We start from the raw sequence: 13,627 nt of genomic DNA on the forward strand, positions 1-13,627 counted from the left end.
ATTGATCTAACTTCAGAGAATAATTTGATCATTAACATTCATACAACAAATAATGAGGTAGAAATATATACAGTACATACTATACATCTCTTCAAAATTTTCGAGTTATTTTATGTATCACGAAACTGCGTCAGAAAGGAGTGTCATAACATAAGCCTACAAATATGAAGGAAATAACTGTTTCTAATTAAGAAAACACATAAAAGCATTAGTGGTTCAAAGAAAGAAGTAAACGAATGTGTCAAGGACAAATAAAAGACTTCTCAACCTAAAGAATTGGCTGTAAAACCTAGCAGGACCCAATGGTACCAAGAAGATACGAATCTGTATTCCCGACGACCATGTCGAGCACCATGTCATACACCACAACAACATGGACTCCGTTACAGATGACCAGGATATCATGCAGGATGGTTATCACAGGACTAGCGATGGGTGTTGCTTATGGACGATACTTAGATCTGTTTGTACCCTAATACCATCAGACCACATATTTCAAAACAACCAAGTAATATCCAACACCTCCAACACCATGTGCGACAAGATGAAATTGGAATGATTTTCTGGAGTACTATCATATGGAGCAACCGTACTGCTCTCGTGATTGTTGACTAAAATCTTACTGCTCTAGGATATGGGGACGAGATTCTGCTACCAAGAGTGGAACCATATATCCAAAATTTTGACGAGAATTTCATCTTTATGCTGTTCTCGTGAGCACGTTCGTGCAGCATGCCAGAATGGAGTGATTTGCCTGTCCGCGAATATGAACCCAATCGAACAAGTATGGGATAGACTGAAACGAGCTGTTTTCGTTCGTCGACGAGGACCACACCCTTTGCGCGACTTACAAAGGGTCGCCATTGGAGAGTCGAAGAATTTGATCAGGGTTGGATCCCCATGCATCCGAGCAAGGGGACGTTCCACCACGTATTGACATTGCTCAGGACTGCCGTGAAAAACACTGATGGAAACAGACAATTTGTCGTTACACAATTTTTTTTGTAAGATTAGGTGATCTGGACACATTCTAATTGAATATATAGGCACTAAACTGTATGACTAAAATGAATTAATATGATTTTTGAGTTAACTGAACTGCCATCTCGAAATATAAAAGATAATCTCTGTATAATGTAAACTGAACCAACTGAAAAAACACTGTCCTTTACTCCTCAAAAATGTGAAACATGAATCGGAATGATGTTTTGAATGATTAAAGAATTCAGTCTGTGATGAATGATTCTGTTAATGTTTTGACTACTCGTTGTGATTTCGGAAAAGTACTTGTGCAAATTTTATTGTGTGAAATAGCGCTCTTACGAAGTGGCACTCTTGTCTGGTGTTGGAAGTTGGTATCAATAATCCTTCACCTTGGCAGAAATAGTCTTCTGCTCCCAGACGTTTCACTAGTCAGTTCATCATAGACTACAACTTACCGTAGGCTACAACTCATAGCTGTATTAGAGTGCACATGATAGACTGTTCGGAATTTTTCCATATAATGACAAGAATCGAGACTGGATTCTAATAAGCACTTTCCGTCCTAGAAATAACTCATACGGTGAATGAAGTTCTCCCAGGAAAGTTCTGACCGTACCAAATTCCGTCAGTCCATCTCATGAGCAACATGTGGGAACTCTTGTATGCAGTATCACTTGGAATGGAAACCAAAATTACCTTTTCACAGTCAAAGAATGCTGTATATTCATACGTTCTTCTTGTACAATAACAAGTCACGCCTTTATTGTGACTCCGGCAGATCATTAAACTTTCTAAATTCAAAGATTATCAACATGGCTGACTACAACAATTTAGGAAATTAGCCTCAGACATAAGTCAGTAGCACGTCTACTCGATCGATTACTACTAGAGTGCAGTTACATAGCTTGTTAATCGTTTATTAGCAAAGTGCAGAGAGAACCGCTGTACATCATGGTACTCATAGCTTCTCCCGCGCAATCAGAAGGCAGCGACTGTCCATTATGAATAGAAACACGTTAACGTTATGGCAAAGCGTCTTGGATATTTTAGGGCTATTATAACATTACAAGGGTTTGGTTATTTTATTACGACGGTTGTTTGGCGTAATTTAGACATAGTACATCAGTATTTCCACTCTAATGAGGAAATGTCTTATATGGGGTTTAGGGCCATTTCATTTTGAGACGGATTTAAGGAAATTTAGGATAAAATAGGACCTAAGATGGTAACCCTATTATTTAAAGCAGACAAAATTCAATGTATTACGTTACTCTTTGGGCCCACCGATTCTTATTGAATGCTGTCCATCTAATTTTAGTTTACTGTATTAACTGTACTATTAAGTTGTTACTTGGCAGTATTGTACCTACAGTAATCGTACGAAAAGTTGACCAATTTGACCGAGGCATGTGAAGTTTAGAGAAAAAGCAAATACACACAAAGTTTTTCATCACCTCGGTTCCGAGAACTCCTCAAGATAGACGTTGACTGTGTGTATTGTATCACAGACACAGTCCCTTTGACTGTTCAGAAATGTCTCAAAACCCGCACAAATACGTAAACAACCATGCATGAGCAACGCTTATTAGACGGAGTGGATCGGACAGCCGATACGTTCCCGTCATTCCACCAGGAAGGAGGTACAGGGATCGTGTTGTCTGTAGTTCAACCATGCCTAGACGATCAATACCGTGGTTCGATCGGGTCCGCATTGTTAATTTGTGCCAAGAAGGGTTCTCAACAAGGGAAGTGTCCAGGCGTCTCGGAGTAAACCAAAGCGACCTTGTTCTGACATGTAGGAGAGGTAGAAGGACAGGAATTGTCGATGACATGCCTCGCTCAGGCCGCCCAACGGCTACTACTGCAGTAGATGACTGCTACCTACGGATTATGGCTCGGAGGTACTCTGACAGCAACGCAACCATGTTGAATAAGGCTTTTCGTGCAGCCAAAGGACGTCGCATTACGACTCAAACTGTGCGCAATAGACGTCGATCACGAGGTCCATCTTTGCAATCCCGACACCAAGCAGCGCGGTACAGATGGGCTCAACAACAGGCCGAATGGACCGCTCAGGATTGGCATCATGTTCTATTTACTAATGAGTGTCGCATGTGCCTTCAACCAGAAAACTGTCGGAGACGTGTTTGGAGACAACCCGGTAAGGCTGAACGCCTTAAACACATCGTCCACCGAGTGCAGTAAGATGGAGGATCCCGGCTGTTTTGGGGTGGAATTATGTGGGGTCGACGTACGCCGCTGGTGGTCATCGAAGGCGCCGTAACGGCTGTACGATACGTGAATTGCCATCCTCCGACCGACAGTGCAGCCATATGGCAGCATAACGGCGAAGCATTGGTCTTCACGGACGACACTTCGTGCCCCCATCGTGCACATCTTGTGAATGACTTCCATCAGGACAACGACATCGCTCGACTAGAGTGGTCCGCATGTTCTCTGGACATTAACCCCATCAAACATGCCTGGGATGGACTGAAAACGGTTGTTTATGGGCGACGTGACCCACCAACAACTCTGAGGAATCCGAATCGCCGTTAAGGAGTGGGACAATCTGGAAGAACAGTGCCTTGATAAACTTGTCGATAGTATGCTACGACGAATACAGGCATGTATCAATGCAAGAGGACGTGCTACTGGGTATTAGCGGTACTGTTGTGTGCAGCAATCTGGACCACCACCGTTGAAGGTCTCGCTGTATGGTGGTACAACATACAATGCGTGATTTTCTTGAGAAATAGAAAGAGCGGAAATGATGTTTATGTTGATCCCTATTCCAGTTTTCTTTACAGTTTCCGGAACTCTCGGAACCGAGGTGATGCAAAACTTTTTTGATGTGTGTATTACGCCACTGCGTGGTGTCGGTATCCGAGAAGGGATATGTTTTGATGTTTGTGTTCCAGGCTGACCTCTCTCGGACGTGGGCACCTCGTACCGATCCACCTGGTGTACCAAAAATAACACACGTAAGTGGTTATCACTGTTAGCATTCAACCGCGATTCTTATACATATATTTACTTCAATACATATATATACTTCAATATAAGACGAGGACCCACAGTCCAATATACTTTTAATTCTGTTTTACTCTATGGACTTCCCAACTATTTGTGATGGTATTTTGTCTTTTTAGTCCGTTTAATTTCATGACATAGATTTTACAACCTGATGATGAGAGCATTGTCTCTTGAAACGCGTTGTTAAAATATATGTATAAGAATCGCGGTTGAATGCTAACAGTGATAACCATTATAACGACAACTGCTACCTCGACTCCATAATTGATTATATTAAAAAAACACACGTAAGTAATATAGACTTATGAATGTGGGTTATAGAGTTTCTCATCTTCAAACGTGCTACTTATTTGTTAAAAAGGGATAAAAAAATTAACATCCAACACAAGAAATAACGGATTTCATCAAATTGGAAGGAATTTTACGGGGAAATAATATTGCAGATACAACAGCGGTTGACTTGGATGAGAGATCAAATGGTTCAAATGGCTCTGAGCACTATGGGACTTAACTTCTGAGGTCATCAGTCCTCTAGAACTTAGAACTACTTAAACCTAACTAAACTAAGGAAATCACACACATCCATGCCCGAGGCAGGATTCGAACCTGCGACCGTAGCGGTCGCGCGGTTCCAGACTGTAGCGCCCAGAACCGCCCGGCCACTCAGCCGGCCGGATGTGAAATCTTTCGATTTATTAAAATACGTAAATCTCAAAGTAGCACGAAATATGGAGGAACAGCCTGTGAAAGATGTATTTAGCCATTATAATTTTCTGGTACCAAGAAGCAAAAACCGGGCAATGACGGGCGAGACCAAGCTCTCATCAGAGCCAAGCATTTTGGGGTGAAAGGCAAAAAAAAAAAAAAAAAAAAAAAAAAAAAAAAAAAAAAAAAAAAAAATGAGCCGCACTCTTTGCAGTCTTTCTAAGATGGTTTTACAGAAAGTAATCGGTAAAAAATTTCGTAATTTTGTTACTTATAACTTCACATGTCAGGTTCATGATGATGGTTTATCATGTCGGTAATGGACATAGTTACTGTGATATTCACATGAAAGTAAGACACTGTGGGGGATTTTAAAGAGTTTGCAATGAGAAATAGGGGTTGTCTGATTTTGATTTCGGCGCCTTTTTGCACAATAAGATGCGACGTGTCAAATTTAGCTAACATAACGAATTTTTCTTTAGACTTGGGTGAGGGTCTGTGTCTGTCACCAGTCTCGAGAAAATTTACCTGATGCCAAGCACTCATATGTGATCACGCCTCTCCGGCGATAATACCGGAGTGAAATATCCACAACATTTTTTATATTTCATAAACGATTTGAGATGTTGTTGCTGTTGTTGTCTTCAGTCCTGAGACTAGTTTGATGCAGCTCTCCATGCTACTCTATCCTCTGCAAGCTTCTTCATCTCCCAGTACTTACTGCAACCGACATCTTTCATAATCTGCTTAGTGTATTCATCTCTTGGTCTCCCTCCACGATTTTTACCCTCCATGCTGCCCTCCAATGCTAAATTTGTGATCCCTTGATGCCTCAGAACATGTCCTACAAACCGGTCCCATCTTCTTGTCAAGCTGTGCCACAAACTCCTCTTCTCCCCAATTCTATTCAATACCTCCGCTTTAGTTATGTGAGCTACCCGTCTAATCTTCAGCATTCTTCTGTAGCACCACATTTCGAAAGCTTCTATTCTCTTCTTGTCCAAAATATTTATCGTCCATGTTTCACTTCCATACATGGCTACACTCCATACAAATACTTTCAGAAATGACTTCTTGACACTTAAATCTATACTCAATGTTAACAATTTTCTCTTCTTCAGAAACGCTTTCATTGCCATTGCCAGTCTACATTTTATATCTTCTCTACTTCGGCCATCATCAGTTATTTTGCTTCCCAAATAGCAAAACTCCTTTACTACTTTAAGTGTCTCATTTCCTGATCTAATTCGCTCAGCATCACCCGACTTAATTCGACTACATTCCATTATCCTCGTTTTGCTTTTGTTGATGTTCATCTTATATCCTCCTTTCAAGACACTGTCCATTCCGTTCAACTGCTCTTCCAAGTCCTTTGCTGTCTCTGACAGAATTACAATGTCATCGGCGAACCTCAAAGTTTTTATTTCTTCTCTATGGATTTTAATACCCACTCCGAATTTTTCTTTTGTTTCTTTTACTGCTTGCTCAATATACAGATTGAATAACATCGGGGACAGGCTACAACCCTGTCTCACTCCCTTCCTAACCGCTGCTTCCCTTTCATGCCCCTCGACTCTTATAACTGCCATCTGGTTTCTGTACAAACTGTAAATAGCCCTTCGCTCCCTGTATTTTACCCCTGCCTGCTTCAGAATTTGAAAGAGAGTATTCCAGTCAACATTGTCAAAAGCTTTCTCTAAGTCTACAAATGCTAGAAATGTAAGTTGGCCTTTCCTTAATCTATTTTCTAAGATAAGTCGTAGGGTCAGTATTGCCTCACGTGCTCCAACATTTCTGCGGAATCCAAACTGATCTTCGCCGAGGTTAGCTTCTACCAGTTTTTCCATTCCTCTGTAAAGAATACGCGTTAGTATTTTGCAGCTGTGACTTATTAAACTGATAGTTTGGTAATTTTCACATCTGTCAACAACTGCTTCTTGGGATTGGAATTATTATATCCTTCTTGAAGTCTGAGGGTATTTCGCCTGTCTCATACATCTTGCTCACCAGATGGTAGAGTTTCGTCAGGACTGGCTCTCCCAAGGCTGTCAGTAGTTCCAATGGAATGTTGTATACTCCCGGGGCCTTGTTTCGACTCAGGTCTTTCAGTGCTCTTTCAAACTCTTCACGCAGTATCGTATCTCCCATTTCATCTTCTTCTATATCCTCTTTCATTTCCATCATATTGTCCTCAAGTACATCGCCTCTGTATAGACCCTCTATATACTCCTTCCACCTTTCTGCTTTCACTTCTTTGCTTAGAACTGGGTTTCCATCAGAGCTCTTGATATTTACACAAGTGGCTCTCTTTTCTCCAACGGTCTCTTTGATTTTCCTGTAGGCAGTATCTATCTTACCCCTAGTGAGATTAGCCTCTACATCCTTACATTTGTCCTCTAGCTATCCTTGCTTAGCCATTTTGCACTTCCTGTCGATCTCATTTTTGAGACGTTTGTATTCCTTTTTGCCTGCATCATTTATTGTGTTTTTATATTTTCTCCTTTCATCAATTAAATTCAATATTTCTTCTGTTACCCAAGGATTTCTACTGGCTCTCGTCTTTTTACCTACTTGATCCTCTGCTGCCTTCACTACTTCATCCCTCAGAACTACCCATTCTTCTTCTACTGTATTTCTTTCCCCCATTCCTGTCTATTGTTCCCTTATGCTCTCCCTGAAACTCAGTACAACCTCTGGTTTAGTCAGTTTATCCAGGTCCCATCTCCTTTAATTCCCACCTTTTTGCACTTTCTTCAGTTTTAATCTACAGTTCATAACCAATAGATTGTGGTCAGAGTCCACATCTGCTCTTGGAAATGTCTTACAATTTAAAACGTGGTTCCTAAATCTCTGTCTTACCATTATATAATCTATCTGATACCTTCTAGTATCTCCAGGATTCTTCCACGTATACCTTCTTTTATGATTCTTGAACCAAGTGTTAGCTATAATTAAGTTATGCTCTGTGCAAAATTCTACCAGACGGCTTCCTCTTTCATTTCTCTCCCCCAATCCATATTCACCCACTATGTTTCCTTCTCTCCCTTTTCCTACTCTCGAATTCCAGTCACCCATTAGTATTAAATTTTCGTCTCCCTTGACTATCAGAATAATTTCTTTTATCTCATGATTTATTTCATCAATTTCTTCATCATCTGCAGAGCTAGTTGGCATATAAACTTGTACTACTGTAGTAGGCATGGGCTTGGTGTCTATCTAGGCCACAATAATGCGTTCACTATGCTGTTTGTAGTAGCTTACGCGCACTCCAATTTTTTTTATTCATTATTAAACCTACTCCTGCATTACCCCTATTTGATTTTGTATTTATAACTCTGTATTCACCTGACCAAAAGTCTTGTTCCTCCTGCCACCGAACTTCACTAATTCCCACTATATCTAACTTCAACCTATCCATTTCCCTTTTTAAATTTTCTAACCTACCAGCCCGATTAAGGGATCTGACATTCCACGCTCCGATCCGTAGAACACCAGTTTTCTTTCTCCTGATAACGACGTCCTCTTGAGTAGTCCCCGCCCGGAGATCCGAATGGGGGACTATTTTACCTCCGGAATATTTTACCCAAGAGGACGCCATCATCATTTAACCATACAGTAAAGCTGCATGCCCTCGGTAAAAATTACGGCTGTAGTTTTCCCTTGCTTTCAGCCGTTCGCAGTACCAGCACAGCAAGGCCGTTTTGGTTAGTGTTGCAAGGCCAGATCAGTCAATCATCCAGACTGTTGCCCCTGCACCTACTGAAATCTGAATGAAATTTCGGAAAATGGGACACACAGATAGGAGAGTAATTTGAAATGCACTTATTATGCAGAACTTCATTATCTACCGTGTTATTCTACTAACAACAGATTTTTTAGATGGAAGACTGTAATTTTTGGGAGCCATAGATAGCTCGTGAAGTGAGAAGACGGATTGATTTTGGAACAACTGAAGTGGAGACATTATACTTTTATTTTGCACCGAGGATGTGCTTTATCATAATCTACTGACCTTACTTTTCCTGAGATCCTCACTTTATAAACTTAGTAAACCACTGTTTCCGAATTCTCTCGCAATTGTGTTTGCACAACATGTTAGTGAGGTTACACTGTGTAAGCTCAAAAGAAACAAATTTTAACATAGAAAAAACAGGAATGGGGATGTTTTACTAAAAATTCGCCACTCGTAATGCGTCTCTGAAAATTACAACTGGTTAACAAGCCAAGAGAAAATAAATCGCTGCATTTTCAGCGGAATTCTTTTTAGATACTAACGAAAGTAGATGTGACAGTAGATCTTTTTAAACAGTCACCATGCAAGTGTCGGCGTGGAGATGTTTCACTTCATATGTACAAATATGTGAGTGTGCCCGCATCTCGTGGTCGTGCGGTAGCGTTCTCGCTTCCCACGCCCGGGTTCCCGGGTTCGATTCCCGGCGGGGTCAGGGATTTTCTCTGCCTCGTGATGGCTGGGTGTTGTGTGCTGTCCTTAGGTTAGTTTGGTTTAAGTAGTTCTACGTTCTAGGGGACTTATGACCACAGCAGTTGAGTCCCATAGTGCTCAGAGCCATTTTTGAAATATGTGAGTGTAGGTTTCGGTTTAGAATGGGACATCCCCTCCAGTTTCCTTCCCTTACACTATGCGCCCGTAACACCGACCACTGTAACTCTCCTCTCGCGTGCCTTGCCGACTGCGCGTCTACGGGCCAGGGAATTTTGCGCAGACTCAGTGGAATGCCGTTTATTGATGTAAATATTCGCAGTTTACAGTTAGTAAGTCTCAATATTGCTATGTTAGAATATGCCTCGAACCGATTTTCGTTTTCTATGTCATGAACTTCGAAATAAAGGATTGATACAAGACTTTTGCTGATGTGTGTATTCTGATTACGTGCGTGTTTGTTACTGTATGGTTCAAAAAAATGGTTCAAATGGTTCTGAGCACTACGGGACTTAACATCTGAGGTTATCAGTCCCCTAGACTTAGAACTACTTAAACCTAAGGACATCACACACATCCATGCTCGAGGCAGGATTCGAACCTGTGACCGTAGCGGTCACGCGGCTCCGCACTGAAGTGCCTAGAACCGCTCGGCCACCACGGCCGGCTACTGTATGGGGTGATGGCACAAAGCACATGTGAACGGTCGTATTAGCGGTAGAGTTGCGAGGTGCATTCAAGTTCTAAGGCCTTCGATTTTTTTTCTAATTAACTACTCACCCGAAATCGATGAAACTGGCATTACTTGTCGACGTAATCGCCCTGCAGACGTACTCATTTTTCACAACGCTGACGCCATGATTCCATGGCAGCGGCGAAGGCTTCTTTAGGAGTCTGTTTTGACCACTGCAAAATCGCTGAGGCAATAGCAGCACGGCTGGTGAATGTGCGGCCACGGAGAGTGTCTTTCATTGTTGGAAAAAGAAAAAGTCACTTGGAGCCAGGTCAGGTGAGTAGGGAGCATGAGGAATCACTTCAAAGTTGTTATCACGAAGAAACTGTTGCGTAACGTTAGCTCCATGTGCGGGTGCGGTGTCTTGGTGAAACAGCACACTCGCAGCCTTCCCAGACGTTTTTGTTGCAGTGCAGGAAGGAATTTGTTCTTCAAAACATTTTCGTAGCATGCACTTGTTACCGTAGTGCCCTTTGGAACGCAATGGAAAAGGATTACGCCCTCGCTCTCCCAGAACATGGACACCATCATTTTTTCAGGACTGGCGGTTACGCGAAATTTTTTTTGGTGGCGGTGAATCGGTGTGCTTCCATTGAGCTGACTGGCGCTTTGTTTCTGGATTGAAAAATGGCATCCACGTCTCATCAATTGTCACAACCGGCGAAAATAAAGTCCCATTCATGCTGTCGTTTCGCGTCAACATTGCTTGGCAACATGCCACACGGGCAGCCATGTGGTCATCTGTCAGCATTCGTAGCACCCACCTGGATGACACTTTTCGCATTTTCAGGTCGTCATACAGGATTGTGTGCAGAGAACCCACAGCAATGCCAACTCTGGAGGCAATCTGTTCAACAGTCATTTGGCGATCCCCCAAAACAATTCTCTCTACTTTCTCGATCATATCGTCAGACCGGCTTGTGCGAGGCCGAGGTTGTTTCGGTTTGTTGTCTCACGATGTTCTGCCTTCATTAAACTGTCGCATCCACGAACACACTTTCGACACATCCATAACTCCATCACCACATGTCTTCTTCAACTGTCGATGAATTTCAATTGGTTTCACACCACGCAAATTCAGAAAACGAATGATTGCACGCTGTTCAAGTAAGGAAAACGTCGCCATTTTAAGTATTTAAAACAGTTTTCATTCTCGCCTCTGGCGGTAAAATTCCATCTGCCGTATGGTGCTGCCATCTCTGGTACGTATTGACAATGAACGCGGTCTCATTTTAAAACAATGCGCATGTTTCTATCTCTTTCCAGTCCGGAGAAAAAAAATCTGAGGCCTTAGAACTTGAATGCACCTCGTAGCACACGAAATGCAGGAGAATCGAGGCGGTAAGCTTTTGATATTAGGTAAATCAGCGCGAACACGACTTGTTCCCGCTCAATCAATCCTCTTTACAGCGTGCCGAGAACGCGGCGCGCCTGCCGTTGTGCCGTGGGTCTCGCAGCAGGCGGCTGCAGATTTCTTCGGGATGCTTGCAGCACGTCCTAAGCCAGCGCTCGCCTGATTACCGTGTGCCGCGCCAGATCGCGTAGTTTGCGCCGCTACCCCCACACCACCCCCGCAGCAGCCGCTTATTCTTCGGTTCCGGCCCGTGGCAGCACGGCCGCGCGCGCTCCAGATTACCGGCGGCATAATGGCGCCGAAGCCCCTGCGCTGCTGTGCTCCGCTGCTTATCAGCCTCTACCTCCCCCATCTCACCACCACCCCGCCCCCTCTCGCCCTTCCCCCGAACCCCTTTCATCCCCTTTTCAACTCGCGGGCTCTGTGCTGGAGCTTCTCCCTCCTAGCGGGCTCTGCTCTGAAATTTCTGCAGAATGCCGGCGGGTTTCCTATTCTCTGCAGCTCGCCGGCCTAATAAGCTAAGTCGCGCGAGCAGCACAACTTTGCCGCCAGGTTCGGATCGCGCCGGGCGCCGAAAATAGGCGATGTCGCGCAGAGGCGTTCCGAGACGGGAAGTTCTGGATCCTCGCAGAGAGACGGCCCCGGCAGGGGATTTAAATAATTTATAGAAGAAAATTGGGTTCTCTGTAATGGTATTTTCAGCTCCATAGAGAGCGATGTATGTGGTGACAACACGGCAGTGACAAAGCGAACCAAATACCAGTTCTCTGGAAAATGTATTTAATACTACGTCAGTTTAATGTTATCTACTAATACTGCTGGTAAAAGGATCGTCTTATTTGTTATAAAATAGTATTTGTAGCTACGACTCACGATTTTCATTTGACTTCTACATGACGTGTTTCAAGATATAATTCCCACTGTGAAGTACGTTTTCCGTGTGCTGTAATTCCTTTTCTTTTTTTTTAGTGACGTTTGTGATTTCAATCTGCTTCATTATTCTGCTGCCTTTACGGTAACATAAACTCATGCAATTACCTCTCCCCTATAGATAGCATAGAATTTGGAAGCAAATTTATACTTAAGAACTCCTTGTCATTCTCTGATTTAGAATATCACATTTATTACGCATTGCTGACGTAACTGACACTGCATAGTACACGTAAAAACAGTAACGGAGAACAACAGTCAAAAAACCGTTTTGCGTATTCTAACGGAAATATGATGCTAGAAATCTACCACATAGTATATACACTGTGGCTGAACTGTAGAATCAGATCTCGGATGACTATATGCCATATGTAATGGGTAATCATAAAGTCCGTCACACTGCGAAAAAATGACATAAAAATGAAATAAAAGTTGCTTAATGATTGAAAATCGCGCTTCGTAATGAAAGTTATAAATTTATTTTTATTTTTTTTGAAATAAGTAATGAAAATTAGAAACTATTCGATGTATGGCCCCTCGCTTAGTATCTGTACACATAGGAAAACCTATGCCAATATACTTTCATGCTATGTGTGGAAGGCCTTAAAATCGTACAACGTTAATCCTATTGTAATGACAGAAGTTCAGAACCTATGTGATAACTCCGAATATGAGTACAAAACTTTCTGTTACATGAATTACGTCGGAGGTGGAGTCTGTCACTGACACTTTATAAAATACGTAAGAGAAAGTGTTGGGTACTTGGAAGAAAAAAGTAACGAAATGTGAATCTGAAAAAGTGATAGTGGCACTTATTAACTACAGTTTGCTAATGACCAGTAGGCCTAAATTTTGGCACAAGATGAAGAAGGTGCTGAATATATCACCAGGAAACTAATAGAGCAGTATAAAAATGAGGCCTTCAGGTGATGATGAATAAAAAACGACAGATGGTAATAGGAAGAATAAATCAGGATTTGACAGTGGAAGAAAGTATGCAAGGGTCAGAAATGAAGTCATCACGAAGAAATAGATATCCCAAGTTCGGTTATTGATTCTCTAGGAAAAAGCAATTAGTAGATGAAATAACGAAGAAAATTTATGGCCAGATGGGCATAAGCAGGGAATGAAAATTAAATTTGAAGTTTAAACTTGGTGTAAGAAAAAGAGTAAACCGATTGTAAAATCCGGAATAATAATAGTAATGGGAATTATTTCACTAAACGCGTGGATCAGAACAAAAATAAAGCAAAATTATGAATGACAGCAGCAATTATTGTGCTATAAAAAAATCCATCGTTACTCTTCCTATTTATGAAAAAAGGAGAACTAGTAATCTTTGTTTACGCCTGCATAACTTTTCTTAATAGCAATAATGAGACTATTGCTGCAGCGTTATTTTCTACATCGTACACCCGTATTGTAACATAGGAATGTGATAAAG

The sequence above is a fragment of the Schistocerca cancellata genome, chromosome 7 (genome assembly GCF_023864275.1).
Source record: "Schistocerca cancellata isolate TAMUIC-IGC-003103 chromosome 7, iqSchCanc2.1, whole genome shotgun sequence".
NCBI lineage: Eukaryota > Metazoa > Arthropoda > Insecta > Orthoptera > Acrididae > Schistocerca > Schistocerca cancellata.